The sequence below is a fragment of the Podarcis vaucheri genome (genome assembly GCF_965113315.1).
Source record: "Podarcis vaucheri genome assembly, chromosome: 16".
NCBI classification, from domain to species: domain Eukaryota; kingdom Metazoa; phylum Chordata; class Lepidosauria; order Squamata; family Lacertidae; genus Podarcis; species Podarcis vaucheri.
Window position 1 is genome coordinate 61,962 of NC_138754.1, and position 18,065 is coordinate 80,026.

Consider the following 18,065-nt stretch of genomic DNA (forward strand, 5'->3'; position numbering starts at 1 on the left):
GTCCCCACTTCACCGCAGCAGAAAAGACCCGTTTCGCGCGGAGCTGGTCCCTCCGGTTCAGAGGGAGTCCGCCATTGCCGATGGCGCCACCCCGGAAGTCCCACCACTCTGTTTCTCTTTGCTGGAAAGCCCAGGCACACCTTTCCATGCTAGCACCACCTTTTAAAAGTCCTGCTGCGCCTTCCAAACACAGATCCCAGCCTTCACCCATCTGCACCCCCAACAAACCCACTGGTGGCGCCCTGTGGATCAGGCCCTGCCTGGGGGGGGCAGTCTGCAAAGGCATTCAAAGCATGTGTGTGTGTTGGGGGCCCTCCTGAAACGCTCCTCAAGCCCTCCCCGCCTTGAGAAGCCTCTGCAAAGCTCCGCTGCCGACGCCACAAGTACAAGAAGACACCCCTCATCCATCACAGGCTCCCCCCTTCCTCCCAGGTAATTGTAAATGATCGTGGCAGTTGCAGTCAAGGGGTGGGGGCAGATTCTGACCTCCATCCAGGCCAGACAGCTCCTGAGCAAGTGGCCCCCTTCTCCCCTCCAGCCCTCTGGGCCACAGGCTGTCTGTGGTTGCCCAGTGGGGGAGGGCGAGGGGGTGGATCCTAGGACTGTCTCCCCAAAGCTAAGGGAGAAGACAACAAAGAGTGTGAGGGGCCCACCTGGCAGGGCTGGAAGTGGGATATCTGGAGGAAGGCAGAGGTGAGTGTTTCTGTTCAGCAGGCGGGGGAGAGTTTGGGGACCCCAAGTGGTTGGGGAAGGGGCGTTGGCACTTCTTCGGCCAGTAATCTTGAGCTCCACTCGTCCCGGCAGTTTTGCCGTGGATGCTTCCCGTCCCAAGGGTCAACAAGGCACGATCAGCCTCGGGGCTGCGCTCAAGAGTCTGCCGGATCAGGCCACAGGGCGCCTTCTCTTCTCACGCTGGCCGGCCAGATGCCCATTATGGGAAACCCGCAAGCAGGATCCGAGCCCGAGAGCAGCCCTCTCCCCCAAAGGCGGTTTCAGGGTCGCGACTGGCGCGGCCACACGGAGCGCCCTGCAGGGGGCGCCACAGCAATGCTTTACAGCGGAGAAGCGGCAGAGGCAGGCGGGGGCGCCGCTGAAATCTGAGAGCCCCAAGTCTCCTCTCCTGTGGTTTCCAGCAACTGGCATTCGACCCCGACTGTGGAGCCAGACCACAGTCATCTCTCCTTCTCCATGGGTTGGTCCCATTCTCTTCCAAAGCCATCCCAGTTGGCGACGCGGCGTTTCCCTTCTGCTTATGGCGGCTTGAGCGCGCCACCTGGTGGACAAGCAGGGGCTCCGCTCCCGTCGCTTTCCGGATTCCGGTCCCGTGTTAGACGGAGCGAGGGACTCAGACGTGCCTGCATTCAGCAGAGTCCCTGGTTTGCAAGGGAGAAGTGGCGGGGTGGGGTGGGGTGGGAAGAAGCCTCGAAGGGTCCATTGTCCCCATGGCGGACTCGGCTATAACTGTTTGCATTGTGTTATTTTGGTATTTCGTAGCATTTGTCTTGTTGCAACCAGTATTTAAGACGGTTCTGCAGCAAAACTTTGAAACTCGTTCTTCTGGTGGAGAAAATTCATTTCTACACAAGATCTGGATGAGGGATTCCTCTGAACTCCAACAATCGGATATTTTGGAATCCATATAGAGGCGCAAACCCCAGAGCTTATCATCCCATTCCTTAGTGTTTAAAGAACTTTCTTTCTTTCTTTTAAAAAATGTCCCTCAATTAAACAGTTGGTGCATTTAAAAAACAAGGTTCTCTCTCTCCCGCCCGCCCGCGCCTCTTTCTCCCTCATTTCCTTCCAGCACAAGCCTCCCTAGGCATTTGTTTCAGTTTCTTTGCAATGCTCCCCTGCCGGTCAGCAAGGAGCCCCGTCCCCAGAAAAGAGAGAAGCGCAGGGTGTCTCACCCTGTGAGAAACAGAAGATTACTCCCAGCAGCCCTGCAGGGCAGGATTCCTTGAGGCCTTTGAAGTTTGACTTTGGGGGGGTGGGGTGGAGGAGGCGTACCAGCAAAGCGTTTCTTTAATGCTTTATTGAGATTAAAAAGAAGTAACTAACAAAGGGGTTATCCAGAAGAGAGAAGTGAAAATGGTAATATTTGTTACATCACATCACATCACATTCTTCTTGAGTTTCTAGCGACTTCCCGTCGCCCCATCATGTATCTACCACTTAGTCTATCTAGCACACTGTTCATTTTCATTTTCTTTTGTTAATTTTCATCAATATTATATTCTCTTATAATTATTCATCACACCACAGAAGTCATTCTAGGCCAGCCACTGATGTCATGTTTCCCTAGTAAATGTTTGCTCAGTGTGGCTTCTCAGTTTTTCTGTCATTTTTGCCAACTTGGCATATTCTAACAGTTTACTTTGCCACCAGCAAAGAAAAGCAAGGCAGAAAGGACGGGCAGACCAAAGGCAGTGGAAGCAACTTTTTCACTCTCCCCCCACCCAAAAAAACCCCCAATGGGGTGTTGGGGCCTGGGGTGGCGGTCTGTATATGCTCAAAGGCACGCCTTCCCTGCATGCAATTCCAGTTACAGAGCTATGAAAAGAGAAAAGGGAGCTGCAGGCTGTGGGGCGAAAGTGTGGCCTGCACTGCAGGGCCGCTGTGAGCCCCCTACCGCCACCCCACCTCTCAGCCACATGCACCAAGCTGCCTTAGGGGCACAATGAGAGTGGGCTACACCATGTGGCTATTGTAGACTCTTCTCAGCCGCCATCCTCCTCCATACAGCAATAGAGCATCATAATACAAGTGGTCTACACAACAGGGTTGTTCTATGTTGCTCCCTCAGCCTGCCCACCGTGCAGTATAGAGAGCAAGTCTATGGCAGGGCTGTTGGAGTCCACTGTCACCCTCTGCACCTAAAAAAAAAAAGCTGAATAAAAAAATACAAAGTAAAAGGCAAGTTAGGAAGAAAAGCAGGGTTTGATTTGATTTAATATTTGTATTTCGCTCATCCAAAAACAAATGTTGAGCTCAAAGTGTTTCACAATAATCACAAACAGCATTATTGAAATCTCTAACATAAAACACAGCAGTATATGAATATAAATAAGACAAACGATGACAAATTCATTTTAAAAAATCGATACAATGCAATAAAGTCACAATAATGTCCTCCCTTTGGTGCTGTCTTTTTGTTTGCAGGGAGGGCGGACACGCAGCCAGTTGCCCAGCTGGTCCAATTTCACAGGTGGGGAAAACTGAGGCTGCTCAGAGCCTGCCACTTTCCCCAGGCAACCTGTGATGGCTCTGTCCAAGACCCTCCCTGCCCCCCTGATCTCTGGCTCCTGCTCCCCCTCCACTCTGGTCTTGAGCCCCACCAGCCTCCCTGGTCCCCTTTGCTCCTTCCTCATCTCCCAATGATTTCAGGTTCCTCCAGAGATTCTATTTGGCGCTGATGTTTTAAGAATGCTTTTCAAAAAATCAACAGACCAGTATAATCCAAGAAGCAGCCCCCAGTCCAGGGCCAGCGTTCAAAACTCCCATTGTTCTAGGTGCGCTTTGCGACAGGGAATTTCATTAGCGCAAGCAGTTTCTGAGCTCTGGGCGCAGTACTGCGCCTAAGATTTCAATTTAAAACTGCAGAGTGGAAGGAAAGGAGGACCTTTATCTGCCTCCCGGCTTCCAGCCACTCTCTGAAGACTGGAGAAGAGACCCTCTTAAGAATATTAGGGGAGTGGGCAGGGGAAGGACTAGATCATGTGAAAAAGGAACATACGGTAAGACTTAGGCTGCAGTTCATTCATTTTCAGCTTTGAATTCTTGTTATAAAAAAAAGTGTGCCTAGACATTCTGTTGTTGCACCCATAACCTAGGTTTCAGGTGTCATTTAGCTCCTAGCTTTCATATCTGAGGTCCCTCAGAGCCAGTGTGGTGTAGTGGTTAAGAGCGGTAGTCTCGTAATCTGGGGAACCGTGTTCGCTTCCCTGCTCCTCCACCTGCAGCTGCTGGGTGACCTTGGGCCAGTCACACTTCTCTGAAGTCTCTCAGCCCCGCTCACCACACAGAGTGTTTGTTGTGGGGGAGGAAGGGAAAGGAGATTGTTAGCCGCTTTGAGACTCCTTGAAGGGAGTGAAAGGCGGGATATCAAATCCAAACTCCTCTTCTTCTTCTTCTTCTCTGCTAAGAAGGTCCTGGAAAGTTCCTGATGACAGAGCAAAACTGAAGCAGATTCCTCTTTTCCCAGCTGGGTTTTGCTCTTCTGCTCCGCCTCCCCGACCCCCACCGACCCCCACCGACCCCCATCGCCGTCATGCTAGCTTTGGGGCCACCTCAGATGGTGGTTCAGACAGTGCTGAGGAGGGGCTGGCCGGGAGCTGTTTTCTCAGTGCATATTTTGTGTGTTCCAAACAATCGTGTTCTCTTGCCAAGAAAAAAAAGCGTTGTCAGAGCTGCTACCAGGTCCCAGCTCACATAGGACCACGCCACACAGCGTCCACTTTAAAAGAGTCTTTATTGAGTTACAGGTTTCATTTCCGAACTGCAGCGTGCAGCTCTACACCTTCTGCTCTAGGTCGGCGAAGACCCGTCTGAGTCCCCGCCTCTTGCACACCAGCTTAATACCCTAGCCTTGCTCCACCTCCTTCGCCTCTCCCTACGTCTCTGGGTCCTTCTGCCCCCCTGGGCCTCCTCCCTTCTACTCTCCTCTGACGCTGACCCCCCTGATCCTTCTGCCTCCTTGCGGCGGGCTTTAGGACCTGGCTCACTCTCCGGGCTGCTTACTGCTCCAGCTTCCGCTGCATTTGAACTTGGCGCGCGCGCCCAACTCTCTACTTTCCTCTTAACCGTTGCCTCGCTCTCTGAGGAGGGCGTGACCACCCCTGACTCGTGCCCTCCCTCCTGCTGACAGCCTCCGGAACCCGATGCCTGGCTACCTTCCTCCCTGCTGCTCTCAGTGTTGAGCGTGGGTCCCGACTTCCAGCTGCTGCCGCCCTCAGTTATTAGCGTGGGTCCCGACTTCCAGCTGCTGCTCTCTGAATCTCCTCTGTTCCCTTCCTCCTGGGGTGTCCCCCCGGATCCCCCCCTTGCTCTGCTCACTGGGGCTCCCTTTTGGGAGTCCTCTGACTCACTGCTTAGGCTTGGAGATCTCGGGTCGTCATCATCACTCATTCTCCCTTCGGCTTCCTCCCCCTCGCTCTCTGTTTCCACCCTTCTCTGCGTCTCTGCTTCTGAACCCCTGACATCCATCCCCCCCTCGAAGCCCCCCCTTCCCCCCTCCCCGCTGTCAGGTGTGGGTGCTGGGCGCTCCATCATCATGGGAGGGAATGCTGGATACAGGTCGCTCCCCGTGGGTGGCCGCCAACTGAAGACCTCCGAGTCTTCCCCCTCGCGGTCGTCGACGTTGACTTGTTGCTCTTCCATCTCTGTACCGCCGTGCTCGAACCCGAGGTCCTCCCCGAACACGTCCATGTCAGTCTCTGCGTCGGTCGCTCGACCTGGCATCTCCAGCCACTTCCTGCGCCATCGCTCCTCCGGTCGATCGTCCCACCAATACGAGTTGCCTGATGCCGAACCTGCCGGTGAACCTTCTGGGGAACGGGCGCTCCGTGCGGGTTCCCCTTCTGAGTCGAATCCATGGAACGTGCTGGAAGAAAGTGTGGGTGTGAACAACCAGTCGTCGAAGAAGCTCGCTGGCATGGGTTTGTGTGGGAAGAGGGCATGAAACTCGTCCTTGAGCAGGGGTTCCTCCAAAGCGTAGTCTGGTACCCAGCTATTGGCGCTGGCCCGGGTGCCCTCTCTGGCTAAGAGGTATTCGACTCCCTCTTCCCCCCATCTGGAGTCCAAAATTTCCGTGACCTCGTTGATGTGGTCCTGGTGCTTCACCTCCCGCGTCTCCTTCCGTTCCCGGAGCGGACTTGGCGCCGTCCCTGGCTCCTGGAACCTGTGAGGTGCCTTGTAGGGAGTGAGCACCGACCTGTGGAACACCGGATGCATTCTGGAACCCTCCGGCAGCGCCAGTCGGAAGGCTACCGGGTTGATCTGCGCTTCGACTTGGTACGGACCGATCTGCTTGTGCCCCAACTTCTTCTTGGCAAGCGACCTGGTCGGCACTGCGTGGGCTGCCAACCAGACCCAGTCTCCCACTTGGATCACTTCGCCAACCCGCCTGTGCTTGTCAGCTTGCACCTTGTAGGCGTGCTTAGCTAGCTCCAGCTGCCGTCTGAGTTGATCGTGGACCGCCTGCAGCTCTGACGCGAACGCGTCCGCCGTCTGTGGTTCTCCTTCCCCCACTCTCTCCAGTCCCGGGAAGGTTCTGGGATTCCTCCCATTGTTGGCAAAGAACGGCGTCACTCCTGTGGACACGTGCTTCGTGTTGTTGTAAGCGAACTCGGCTAGCGGCAGGTAATCCACCCACGTCGCAGGCTGTTGATTGGCATAGCATCTCAGGTACTGCTGCATGATGGCATTGACCCTCTCTGCTTGCCCGTTGGTCTGCGGGTGTCTTGCTGATGCCAGATTGACCTTGACATTTAGAAAACCCATCAGCTTCTGCCAGAAAGACGAGATGAACTGGCGTCCGCGGTCGGACAGGATAGACCGTGGCAGGCCATGCACTTTGAACACGTGATCTATGAACAGTTTGGCGGTTTGTTCCGCCGTGGCCACCTTCACACACGGAATGAAATGCGCCATCTTGGTGAACAAGTCCACCACCACTAGCACAGCTGTCTTGCCTCTCGAGTTGGGTAAATCCGTCACAAAGTCCAGGGCCACCCTCTCCCACGGTTCAAACGGTGTTTGCAGCGGTTCTAACAGTCCCGCCGGTGGTCTGTGTACCGGCTTGGCCCTCTGGCAGGTGTCGCACCTCGCGACGTAGTCCGCGACCTCTCCTCTCAGCCTGGGCCACCAGAAGTCTCTCGCGACTAATTCCATCGTTTTCTCTGTGCCAAAGTGACCGGCCGTGGGTGCGTCGTGCAACTGTTGCAGTACCTTGGCGCGAAGGTCGTCTCCTGGTACATAGACAGCCCCTTTGCGTAGGAGCAAGCCGTCCCGCACCTGGAACTCGTCCGTGGTAGCCGTGCCTCTGAGCAGTTCCGCCATCTTGTCTTGCGCGAATGAGTCGTCCCGCAATGCACGTCGCACCGCATCCAGGTCTACTGTAGCTGAGGCACACGCCCACGCCGTCGGTGCGAAGATGTGCATGGCCGCCGCTGGCGTCACCTCTTCTAGGTATTGCGGTTTTCGGGACAGTGCATCCGCCATGATGTTGGTGTCGCCTGGGACGTACTCTATTCGGAAATTGAAGTCAGCAAAGAACTCCGCCCAACGTATCTGCCTCTGGTTCAGGAACTGAGCCGTGCGCCAGTGCTCCAGATTCTTGTGGTCCGTGCAGACCTGCACCGTGTGCTTGGTGCCGATTAGGAAGTGCCTCCACGCCTTGAAAGCTGCATGAATGGCCAGCAACTCCCTGTCCCAGATGGTGTAGTTCTGCTCCGACTTGCTGAGCTTTCTGGAGTAGAACGCTCCCGGCCGCCACACCCCCTGCGGGTCTCGCTGCAGCAGGACCGCTCCCACGGCTCTGTCTGACGCGTCTGTCTCTACCCTCAACGGTTTACTGGGGTCGATATGCAGCAGTTGCTTCTCCGATGCGAAGAGATGCTTGAGCGCTTGAAAGGACTGTTCCGCCTGCTCCGTCCAGATGAATTTCTTTTTTTTGGAGCTGAGCGTGTCCGTAATTGCTGCCGTCTGCATCGCGAACCCCTTGATAAACTTGCGATAGAAGTTGGCGAAGCCGACAAACCGCTGGACCTCCTTCCGGTTGCGCGGGCTTTTCCAATCCAATACCGCACGAACCTTGGTGCTGTCCATGGCTATCCCCTTGTCCGACAACTTGTATCCCAGGAAATCCACCTCCGTCGTGTCGAACTGGCACTTCTCCAGCTTGGCGTACAGTCTATGTTGTTGCAACCTGCTGAGCACCTCCCTCACGTCTCGGTCGTGAGCTTGCTGCGAGTCAGAGAAAATCAGGATGTCATCCAGGAAGCAGACGCATGTCTTGTAGAGGAGTCCCTCCAACACGTGATGCATAAAAGCTTGAAAACAGTGAGAGCCATTTTGTAATCCAAAGGGCATAACTCTGTATTCGTAGGTGCCCAGCGGTGTGAACATGGCCGTCTTCCACTCATCGCCCTCCCGCATGCGGATGAGATTGTACGCCCCTCGCAGGTCCAACTTGGTGAACACGCGTCCCTTGCGCACCGTCGCGAGGAGGTCGTCAATCCTGGGCATGGGGTAATCAGACGGTTTGGTCATCTGGTTCAAAAGGCGGTAGTCCACAACCAGTCTTTTTTGGGGCGTGTCTTTCTTTTTCACGAAGAAAACGGGACTGCCCCCCACTGCCTTGGACTCTCTGATGAAGCCACGCTCCAGATTATGCTCGATGAACTGTTTGAGTTCCTGCATTTCATCTTCAGACATGGAGTATAGCCGCCCCTTCGGCAGCGTCGCCCCCGGTAGGAGGTCAATCTTGCAGTCATATGGCCGGTGAGGGGGTAGCTTGTCCGCCTCCTTCTCGCAGAAGACCTCCAAAAAGCTCGCGTATTTGTGGGGGACCGCTTGCAACGTTCCCAACTGCAGTTGTGATTCCTCCTCCTCTCCCTCCCGTCGGGGCAGGATGCAGTGTTCTGCGCAATAAGAGGAGCCGAAGATCAGTTGTCTCTGGTACCAAGCCAGTGTCGGACTGTGCCTGTCCAGCCAACTCATGCCCAACACAATGGGCGTGTCCGACAGTTGGGTGACATTAAAACTGATGACTTCCCTGTGGTTGCCAAGGCGCATCACCATCGGTGGCGTCTGCTTCACCACCTGCCCCCCTAGCAACTCTCTGCCATCCACTGTGACGACTTGCAGGGGCAGAGTGGCAGGCAATAGCTGTATAGCGTGCTGCTCCACAAAGCTCTGCGCTATAAAGTCTGCGTTGCTTCCAGAATCCACAGAAAGCGGCACTTCGATAGTGACGCCGTCGGGTAGCTGGAGAGATGCTGTGAGCTGCACTACTGGTTTGGGTGGGAGGGGATCCGTGGGTTGCAAGATTGCTGGGGACTGCTTCACAGATGCGTCTGGCTGGGCCCCAGTGCCTCCGTCTCCAGCCAGACATTGTCGTTTCCCTGCTGTGGTTCTCCTTGCTGCGTTGCTGCAGTCACCATTGCTGAGGCTGCAGTGTGCTTGTGGAGCCTCCGGGGACACTCCTTCGCCAAATGGCCTGGATCCTCGCAGATGTAACACTTCCTGTTCCCTCTAGGAGGCTTCGCTTTCACTGCTGCCGGTGCTAGGGCTCTGGCTGCTGACTGAGCCCTTGCACCTCCAACCTCCATCGGTTCCCCTCCCCCTCCTGGCGGAGGTGTGGATTGCGCACGCGCTGCTTCCCTCGGAACGAAAGAGAAACTTCTCGCTGCTTCGCGCCCTCCACGTCCTTCATCTCTGCACCATGGACGTTCTTCCAGCCTCACCCCCACAGTTAGCGCCCTTTGGACCACCTCCTGCGTGCTTCGGGGCCTCTCCCCCCTTGCAATTTCATCCTTAACCGCTGAACTTAGACCCTCCCAGAAGAGGTCTCTGACAGGGGGCGAATCCCGATCCCATTCTAAAGCACTGACCAGCGCAAAAAATCGGGCGTGATACTGCCGGACGCTCGCCCTCCCTTGTTTTAGTCCATGAATCTCCCGTCTGGCAAGATCCACATCAATAGTAGACAAAAAACACGCATCCATCGCTTTGATAAAGGCATCTGCATTCTGAAGCGCCGGATCTTTATCCCTCCACAAATTGCGCAGCCAGGCTTTGGCATCCCCATGCAAATGGGACAATATGAACCCCACCTTCTCTTCCTCATCTCTAAAGTCTTTTGCCAGCAGTTGCAGTGCGCACATTACGTCTGCTCTAAAATTAGGGTACTGTTGCAAAGTCCCATCGAAGTGAGCCACAAGCCCTCCTGCTCTCCGTGCCAATCCCACGCCCTCCGGTCTGGGTCCCGGTTGCCCTTGCTTAACAAGCATTTCAAACCTGGCGTGTAGGTCTCTGTAGGCGGCTGTAGTCTCCTCCTCCCGTTTCCTGGAAGCCAATACCTCTGAGGACAACTGGGTCACTGCCTCTTGCAGCGCGGAGATCCTCTGTTCTTCCGTCATCTTGCTAACCTTTGTGAGCTCGCTTACAGACACCCCTCTTCCTCCCCTAGCGGCTTCTGCTCCCGCTGCGAGGTTTCAGGTTTCTGAAGCTTTGAAGAGACGGGTCTTACTGTCAGAGCTGCTACCAGGTCCCAGCTCACATAGGACCACGCCACACAGCGTCCACTTTAAAAGAGTCTTTATTGAGTTACAGGTTTCATTTCCGAACTGCAGCGTGCAGCTCTACACCTTCTGCTCTAGGTCGGCGAAGACCCGTCTGAGTCCCCGCCTCTTGCACACCAGCTTAATACCCTAGCCTTGCTCCACCTCCTTCGCCTCTCCCTACGTCTCTGGGTCCTTCTGCCCCCCTGGGCCTCCTCCCTTCTACTCTCCTCTGACGCTGACCCCCCTGATCCTTCTGCCTCCTTGCGGCGGGCTTTAGGACCTGGCTCACTCTCCGGGCTGCTTACTGCTCCAGCTTCCGCTGCATTTGAACTTGGCGCGCGCGCCCAACTCTCTACTTTCCTCTTAACCGTTGCCTCGCTCTCTGAGGAGGGCGTGACCACCCCTGACTCGTGCCCTCCCTCCTGCTGACAGCCTCCGGAACCCGATGCCTGGCTACCTTCCTCCCTGCTGCTCTCAGTGTTGAGCGTGGGTCCCGACTTCCAGCTGCTGCCGCCCTCAGTTATTAGCGTGGGTCCCGACTTCCAGCTGCTGCTCTCTGAATCTCCTCTGTTCCCTTCCTCCTGGGGTGTCCCCCCGGATCCCCCCCTTGCTCTGCTCACTGGGGCTCCCTTTTGGGAGTCCTCTGACTCACTGCTTAGGCTTGGAGATCTCGGGTCGTCATCATCACTCATTCTCCCTTCGGCTTCCTCCCCCTCGCTCTCTGTTTCCACCCTTCTCTGCGTCTCTGCTTCTGAACCCCTGACAAGCGTGTTTTTATTATTCCTCTCCAAGTGCTCTGCTGAGTTTCCTTGTCAAAACTTCCTGAGAGCCGACAGCAGATCCCAGCCCCTTCCTGCCTTTCCTCCCTCCCTCCCTCCCATCTCACACTTCATCTTCTCTCACTCCCACTGAAGCCCCAGAGCCAAACAGATCAGGCTGGGGAGAAAGAGGCAGCTGGGGGTCTCGCCTGTCCTATTCTGGCTAGGAACAGAGTGGCAGCTCAGAGTCTCTCTGGTTTCCTTTGCCCTCCGTGCATCGATAGGTTCTTGTAGAAGAGGTAGCAAGGAGGAGGAGGAGGAGGCGGATTCTCTGGCAGACCCTTGGCAAGAACCAGGTAAGTCCCCGGTGGGCCGGGCGCTTAGCAGGTAACCAGGGGTCCTGACAGCTTCTCTCCTGGGCCAGCCAAGGCCACATGCTGCCAGGCCAGGGCACTGGAAGAAGGAGCTTTGGGTTGGTTGGGAAGGCCTTGCAGCTTGGCCAGAGTGGCCTTGTGAGCACCAGAGGCTGGTCTTGACTACCCTAGGAGGCCAACAATGGTGACAGTTTCCCCTCTCAGGAAGAGGCAACAGGCCCAGGGTCTTCTGTGGTGGAGAAAGCTGTGCCTGGTGGTAACATGCAGAGGGGCAACAGGAGCCCTCTAGGCTCCGGCAGTCCTGGGTGGGAGAGAGAGAGTGGAATGGCCACCAGACACAACTGACAGGCACTCTCTCCAGGATACTAATCTAAGAGTTTCTGCTAATGGTTCCTGCTTTCATAGTTGCTTAGGCTTATCAATCCAAGATGGGTGAGAGGGGGTTGTGCTCCTCTGGATGGGGGGAACTGGCGGAATTTGCTTTGTGTGTTGCATCCATCCTTTTTTAGGGGTGGCTGTCTAAACGCGCTCCAGAAGCCCTTGCAGTATTGCCTCCCCCGTATCTCATGTTTTAAACGACTGCGTGGGTAGCAGCCCCAACAAGGACGGGCCAAGTGTTGGGTGGGCAAGACAAGGGCGGGGGCTTTGCTTCGGGGTCTTGCTTGCCTGTGGCTGTCTAGCATTTCCCAAGTATGTGCTGTCTTCTTCCTAAATCGAGGCAGGGACTGGCTGGTTCCTCTTGCAGGAGCTGGTGGCTTCAGCCCACTAGGTGAGCTCGACCAGGAAACTCTCTCCAGGGGCAGCCGCAGGTGGAGGGGCTTGCTTTTGAAACCACCCACTTGAGCACACTGAGGAGACCCCCCAGAGGAGCAACTGGAGGTGGCCCAGGAATGAGCATGGAGAGAGCAAGACGACTAGGAGAGGAAAGTCTCAGCTCCAGCGATGGGGGGATTGTCCTCCCTGTAGCTTCTGTCCTGTGTCTTGTCCCTGCTCCTTCTGTTGCCAGGCGCTTGGGCATGTGGGAGCCCTCTGGGGATTGTGGAGCCTTCCAAGAGTCTATCTCCTCTTCCTCCTCCTATCTGCCAGGCCAGCAAAGGAAGTGCATCACTGTGGGCACAAAATGCCCTGACAGGATGGGGCAGGAAGGTGGTAGCTAATGCCGCAGAAGACAGAAACAGAATTCAAAATTACCAGAATTCAAAAAAAGCTAACGCTATTCTAGGCTGCGTCAACAAAAGTATAGTGTCCAGATCAAGGGAAGTCATAGTCCTGCTTTATTCTGCCTTGGTCAGAGCACACTTGGAATACTGTGTCCAGTTCTGGGCACCACAGTTTAAGAAGGATGTCGACAAGCTGGAAGGTGTGCAGAGGAGGGCGACCAAGAGGATCAAGGGTCTGGAAACTAAGCCTGAGGAGGAACGGTTGAAGGAGCTGGGTATGCTTAGCCTGGAAAAGAGGAGACTGAGAGAAGCTAGGACAGCCATCTTCAGGAAGGGCTGTCACATGGAGGAGGGAGCATACTTGTTTTCTCTTGCTCTGGAGGGGAGGACTTGAACCAATGGCTTCAAGTTGCAAGAAAGGAGATTCCGACTTAACATCAGGAAGAACTTTCTGACACTAAGAGCTGTTTGACAGCTGTAGAACAGACTCCCCTGAGAGGTGGAGGACTCTCCTTCCTTGGAGGTTTTTAAGCGAAGGGTAGATGGCCATCTGTCCTGGATGCTCCAGCTGAGATTCCTGCATTGCTGGGGGTTGGACTAGATGACCCTTGAGGCCCCTTCCAATGCTAAGATCCTATGATTCTGCCCCCGCCCTGGTCTTGGGCATCCTGGCCAGAGGCATCTCCGGCCAGCCAGTTGTCCTCTTGTTGAGCCGTGCTGCTGCCTTTCGTGTGATCTCTCCTCTGCTGTTGACACTCAGTTGCTCACCATCCACTTGCTCATTTCCTATAAACAGGAAAATGGAGATGAGGGTCATGTGTGTTTTCCAAGTAAACAGCAGCTTCCTATCTCTGGGCGGGTGATGGAAGGGGTGGGAGATGAGGAAGGGAGGGAGGGAGGGTGTGCAGGAGGAGCAGCAGGTGAATCCTGTGTAAGACACTTGGAATCACCAAAGTCAGAGGAGTCAGGGCAGAAATGTAGTAACCCAGCAGCCCAGACTGATGCCTGTGTCCAGGCCCTGCTCCAAACACCTCCAGCGAAGGGAGGCCTTGACCTCCTGGGGTGGCAGAGGCCCCACAGCTGGACTGGCTCTTGCCCTCAGGCATTGTCTCCACATGTCTAGCCGAAATCTGCCCTTCCTGCCTCTTGGCCCCCAGAAGATGCCCTGCGAAGAGCTTTGGATGAGCTGCATGTGTGGGGCGTGGCGAGTGGTGCTTTGTACTTTGCCAGTTCCCAGATCCCAGGACTTTTGCTCATTCCCTTCTCTTGGGGCTTTTGGCTAATAAAGAAGAGATGCCTGATGCCGTGAGGTCCCTCTGAGCCTTGTCCTGCTGCTGAAGGCCAAAGGAGGGGTGCATGGGGGGGTCTCAGTGATGGGGCCAAAACTGAGGCTGACAGCTGTGTCCCCTCCACCGCAGCCTTTAGAGCAAACTCGCAGATTCCCCTTCCAGCCTTCCTCATAAAAATGGAAGGCACTTCAGGGGACAGGCAAGAAGTCTTTGCCTGCTATTCTCCTGTGAGAGCCAGTGTGGTGTAGTGGTTAAGAGCAGTAGTCTCGTAATCTGGGGAACCGGGTTCACGTCTCCGCTCCTCCACATGCAGCTGCTGGGTGACCTTGGGCCAGTCACACTTCTCTGAAGTCTCTCAGCCCCACTCACCTCACAGAGTGTTTGTTGTGGGGGAGGAAGGAAAAGGAGAATGTTAGCCGCTTTGAGACTCCTGAAGGGGAGTGAAAGGCGGGATATCAAATCCAAACTCTTCTTCTTCCTCCTCTTCTCTCTTTCTCTCTTTCTCTTCCCACAATGACAAGGCAACCCTGGGCCCTGATCCTGAAAGGGTCTCCCTGTGGAAGCTCACTAGAGCCTGAGCTACTGCCAGAAGCCTTTTGGTTGGAGGCGGTAACTTCAAGGGGGCCTGATCCTTCCCATTCCTTTCCCTCTTGGTACCTCCCAAAGGCACAGGCCACCATGGGGCTCGGGAGAGAGCTGTGCAGGCATCCCCAGCCATGCAATGGAGTTGGGCTTGTTTTGTGGCTGGCTGGCCAGAAGGGCTTATGAAGTGGCACCAGGCCCCAAGGGTGAAGTGGCTCAAGGGTCAGTCCTGCCTTTGCATCGCCGCTTGGAAATGGGTCTTTCGCTTTCAGCAGTGCCTCCCAAAGACAGGGTCCTCAAAGGCAGCTGTCTCCCCCTCCCCTCAGCTTTCGGGCCATGAAACATCCTTCTTTGAATGCTGAATCAGAGACCTGTAGATACAGATATACTCCCCACAGGTAAAGAAGGGAATGGGGACCCCCAGGTGGAAAGCTTCCAGTGGAGTCAGATGCATCCTTGTGCCTCAATATTGCATGACTTATTTTGAACAGGGGTTTATCTTCCATGGGATGGTAATGGACAGGAGGGAGAGAGCAGCTGATTATGCAGGTTTGCATTGTATGATATTGAAGCGCCCCCCCCCCAATAGCTGCCAACCTTCTCTTTTTTTGATGGGAAATTCCCTTATTTCAGCGCCGTTTCCCGCTGCTATCCCGGATTGTTAGATATCCCGTAGACTGTCCCCGGGACAGGTGAGGCTGCGGATCCCTTATTTTCAAATCTGAAAGTTGACAGCTATGCCCCCCCAACTGCCCGGCTGCCCAAGCCTCCTTTCCTAGAGAGCCAGCCTGTGTGAGATCTGTGTGAGACCGTTCCTGGAAATGTGTTCCCTTGCAGGCATTTCCTGGCCACCCTCTGGCAGTGGAGCTCTGTCCCAAACTCTGTGCTTCCTGTGATGAAGTCATAGTGAGAAAGAAGTGTGGCCTTGACGCAAGTCTGGCAAAGCGAGAGTCAGAGCAGTCAGTGGTAGGTGGGACTCTTGATGAGCTTCCCCCGTGAGTGATGGGGAAGAGATAAGGGGGCCCAGAACTTGGGGAGCACATTCTCAGCCTCCAGCAGTGGCAGCTAGAGGGGCTCTGGGCAGCCTTCTTTGCCTGAGGCCCTGGAGACTCATTGTGGGCAAGAGCCACATACCATCATCACTTTTCTCTCTCCTTTCCCCATTAATAATAATAATAATAATAATAATAATAATAATAATAATAATTGTCAGAGCTGCCCGAGGTCCCAGCTCACAAAGGACCAACGCCAGTTCGTTGTTATATACAAAAGTCTTTATTGAAGTTCATTTTCGCTTTCACAGCCGCAGCGTGCAGCTCTACGTCTGAAACTCTAGACCACCGAAGCTCCGTCTGAATCTCCTCCCCCTAGACACCAGTTTAAGACTCTAGCCTTGCTCCACCTCTTCCTCCGCTCTTTCCTCCTCTGGGTCCGCCTGTCAGCTGGGGTCTCGCCCTTCCTAGACTCTTCTGACGTTGAGTCCCCTGAGTCTTCCCCCTGCCTCCGGCGGGCTTTAGGACCTGGTTCCCAATCCGCGCTTTCTGCTGTCCCGCGCGCCTGTACATTTGAACTTGGCGCGCGCGCCCAGCCGGCAACCTTCCTCCTGACCGTTACACTGCTCCTGTCACTGCTTCCCCCTTCGGGGAGGCTAGCTGGACCTGACCTCCCCTCCGTTCCCCCACTCTCCAACAGAGGCGTGGTCAGTCCCGACTCATCTTCTCTCCCTGCTGGAGGAGACGCTGGCCCTGACACATGGGACTCTTCCCCCCCACTACGCTCTGGTGGGGAAGCTGGTCCTGATCTCCAGCTGCTGCTTGGGGAGTCCCCGCTGGCCCCTTGTTTCTGGTGTGCCCCCCCTGAGACCCCCCTTGCCCTGACCATCGGCACCTCCTTCTGGGAATCTTCTGATTCGCTGGAGAAGCTCATGGAATCTCTCGGGTCACTGCCATACTCCCCTACGCTGCCCTCAGATTCTTCCCCTTCGCTCTCCATTTCCTCTCTCCCCTGTGCCTCTGTTCCTGAGCCCCTGACAATAATAATTTTATTATTTATACCCCACCATCTGGCTGGGTTTCCCCAGACACTCTGGGTTGTATACAGCACATTAAAAATGGTAAAACATTAGATATAAAAAAATTCCAGATACAGGATTGCCTTCAGGTATCTTCCAAAAGTCAGATAGTTGTTTATTTCCTTGACATCTGATGGGAAGGCGTCCTTCTGCCATGAGGACTTGCCTCTTGCCGGTCCTTTGCTTCAGCTCCCGCAGTTCTCTCTCACTGGCTGCCAGGGTCACAAGGACGGCCATTCTGCCCTTCCCTGTTTTTTGGGCACTTCCAGCCGGAAGCGCTTGGCTGGCTTGGCTTGAGCCTGGGCAAGGAGTAGGTGGGGAGGGCAGGAAGAGCGTGCCCTGCCCAGCCGCTTGGGACAGGCCTTCAGAGTGAGGCCGTTCTCCTCTCCACACGTTTCTTCTGCTCTGACACTGTATGCTTGACTGTGACTCTTCAGCAAGCCAAGTTCTGCTGCAGCCCTGTCCCAGGGACCCATCCAAGTTTTTGCAGGCGGGGAGAGTCCAGCTTTTTCTGCCCAACTGACTTCATTGCTCAGCTGCTCTTAGAGTTCTTTGATATCCAAATTTACTTCCTGTTGTTTTGAACCTGTGGCCACCAGTAGCCCTCTTCTCTGTGATTACACTAAACACATACCCTCCAACATTTCTCCAGTGAAAATAGGGACGTCCTAACAGTCAGGGGTCCCTTTACCTTTATTCAATAGTAGTAGTAGTAATTGTTGTTGTTGCTATTTTACTATTTATACCCTGCCCATCTGACTAGGTTGCCCCAGCCACTGCGGGTGCCTTCCAACATATATAAGAACATAACAAAAGATTAAACATTTTTTAAAAAAATCTTCCCTATACCCTATACCCAGCCTTCAGATGTCTTCTAAAGGTTGCATAGTTACTTATCTATAGTTCCTTAACTCCACACACTCCAATATTTCTCAGATGAAAAGAGGGACATCCTATCATGCCCTCCAACATTTTTTGATTAAAATAGGGACGCCCTAAGGAAAAGCAGGACCTTTTGGGATCAAATCAGAAACGAGGACAGCTTCTGTAAATCCAGGACTTTCCCTGGAAAATAGGGACACTTAGAAGGTCTGTAAACAGCTGTCCTTAAACTAAATGAGATGACATTCTGTCATTCTCGCTTATGAGTCCTGGGCACATTTTTAAAAAAGAGGATTGGCTCCAAGCAGTGCTTTTTGTCTAAAAAAATGTTTAGGGGTACTCTCATTTTCCTACTCATATTGAAATACTGCCCCTCAATGAAGCCAAACTTACACACACACACTGTTTAGGGGTATGTGTCCCCCCAGAAAAAGCACTGGCTCCAAGTAATATGAGGAGTGGCAGGGGGAAGAACCATCTTGCTTAGGATGAAAGGTGGGTGTCTGTTCTCATAGCTGAAAACTTATACAGTATTGGGGATTTGGAACCTTCTGCTTTTGCTGACTTCAGGCAAACAGGGCTGTGTTGCAGTCTTTTGGGTCAGATTTTCTGCCTGTTAAATTTCATCTGGCTGCCTGGTGCCCTCCCTCAGGCTGGCAGTGCCAT

General features: G+C 54.4%; 1 protein-coding gene across 2 annotated transcripts in view; it reads left to right on the forward strand.

Moving 5' to 3' along the window:
- The first annotated feature begins 11,050 nt into the window (after positions 1–11,050).
- PEAR1 (platelet endothelial aggregation receptor 1) overlaps positions 11,051–18,065 on the forward strand; it is a 35,569-nt gene continuing 28,554 nt past the window's right edge. For both annotated transcript variants that reach the window (XM_082202099.1, XM_082202100.1), the window contains exon 1: positions 11,051–11,397. The gene's annotated coding sequence lies outside the window, so the exon portion shown is untranslated. The remainder of the gene's footprint in view (positions 11,398–18,065) is intronic.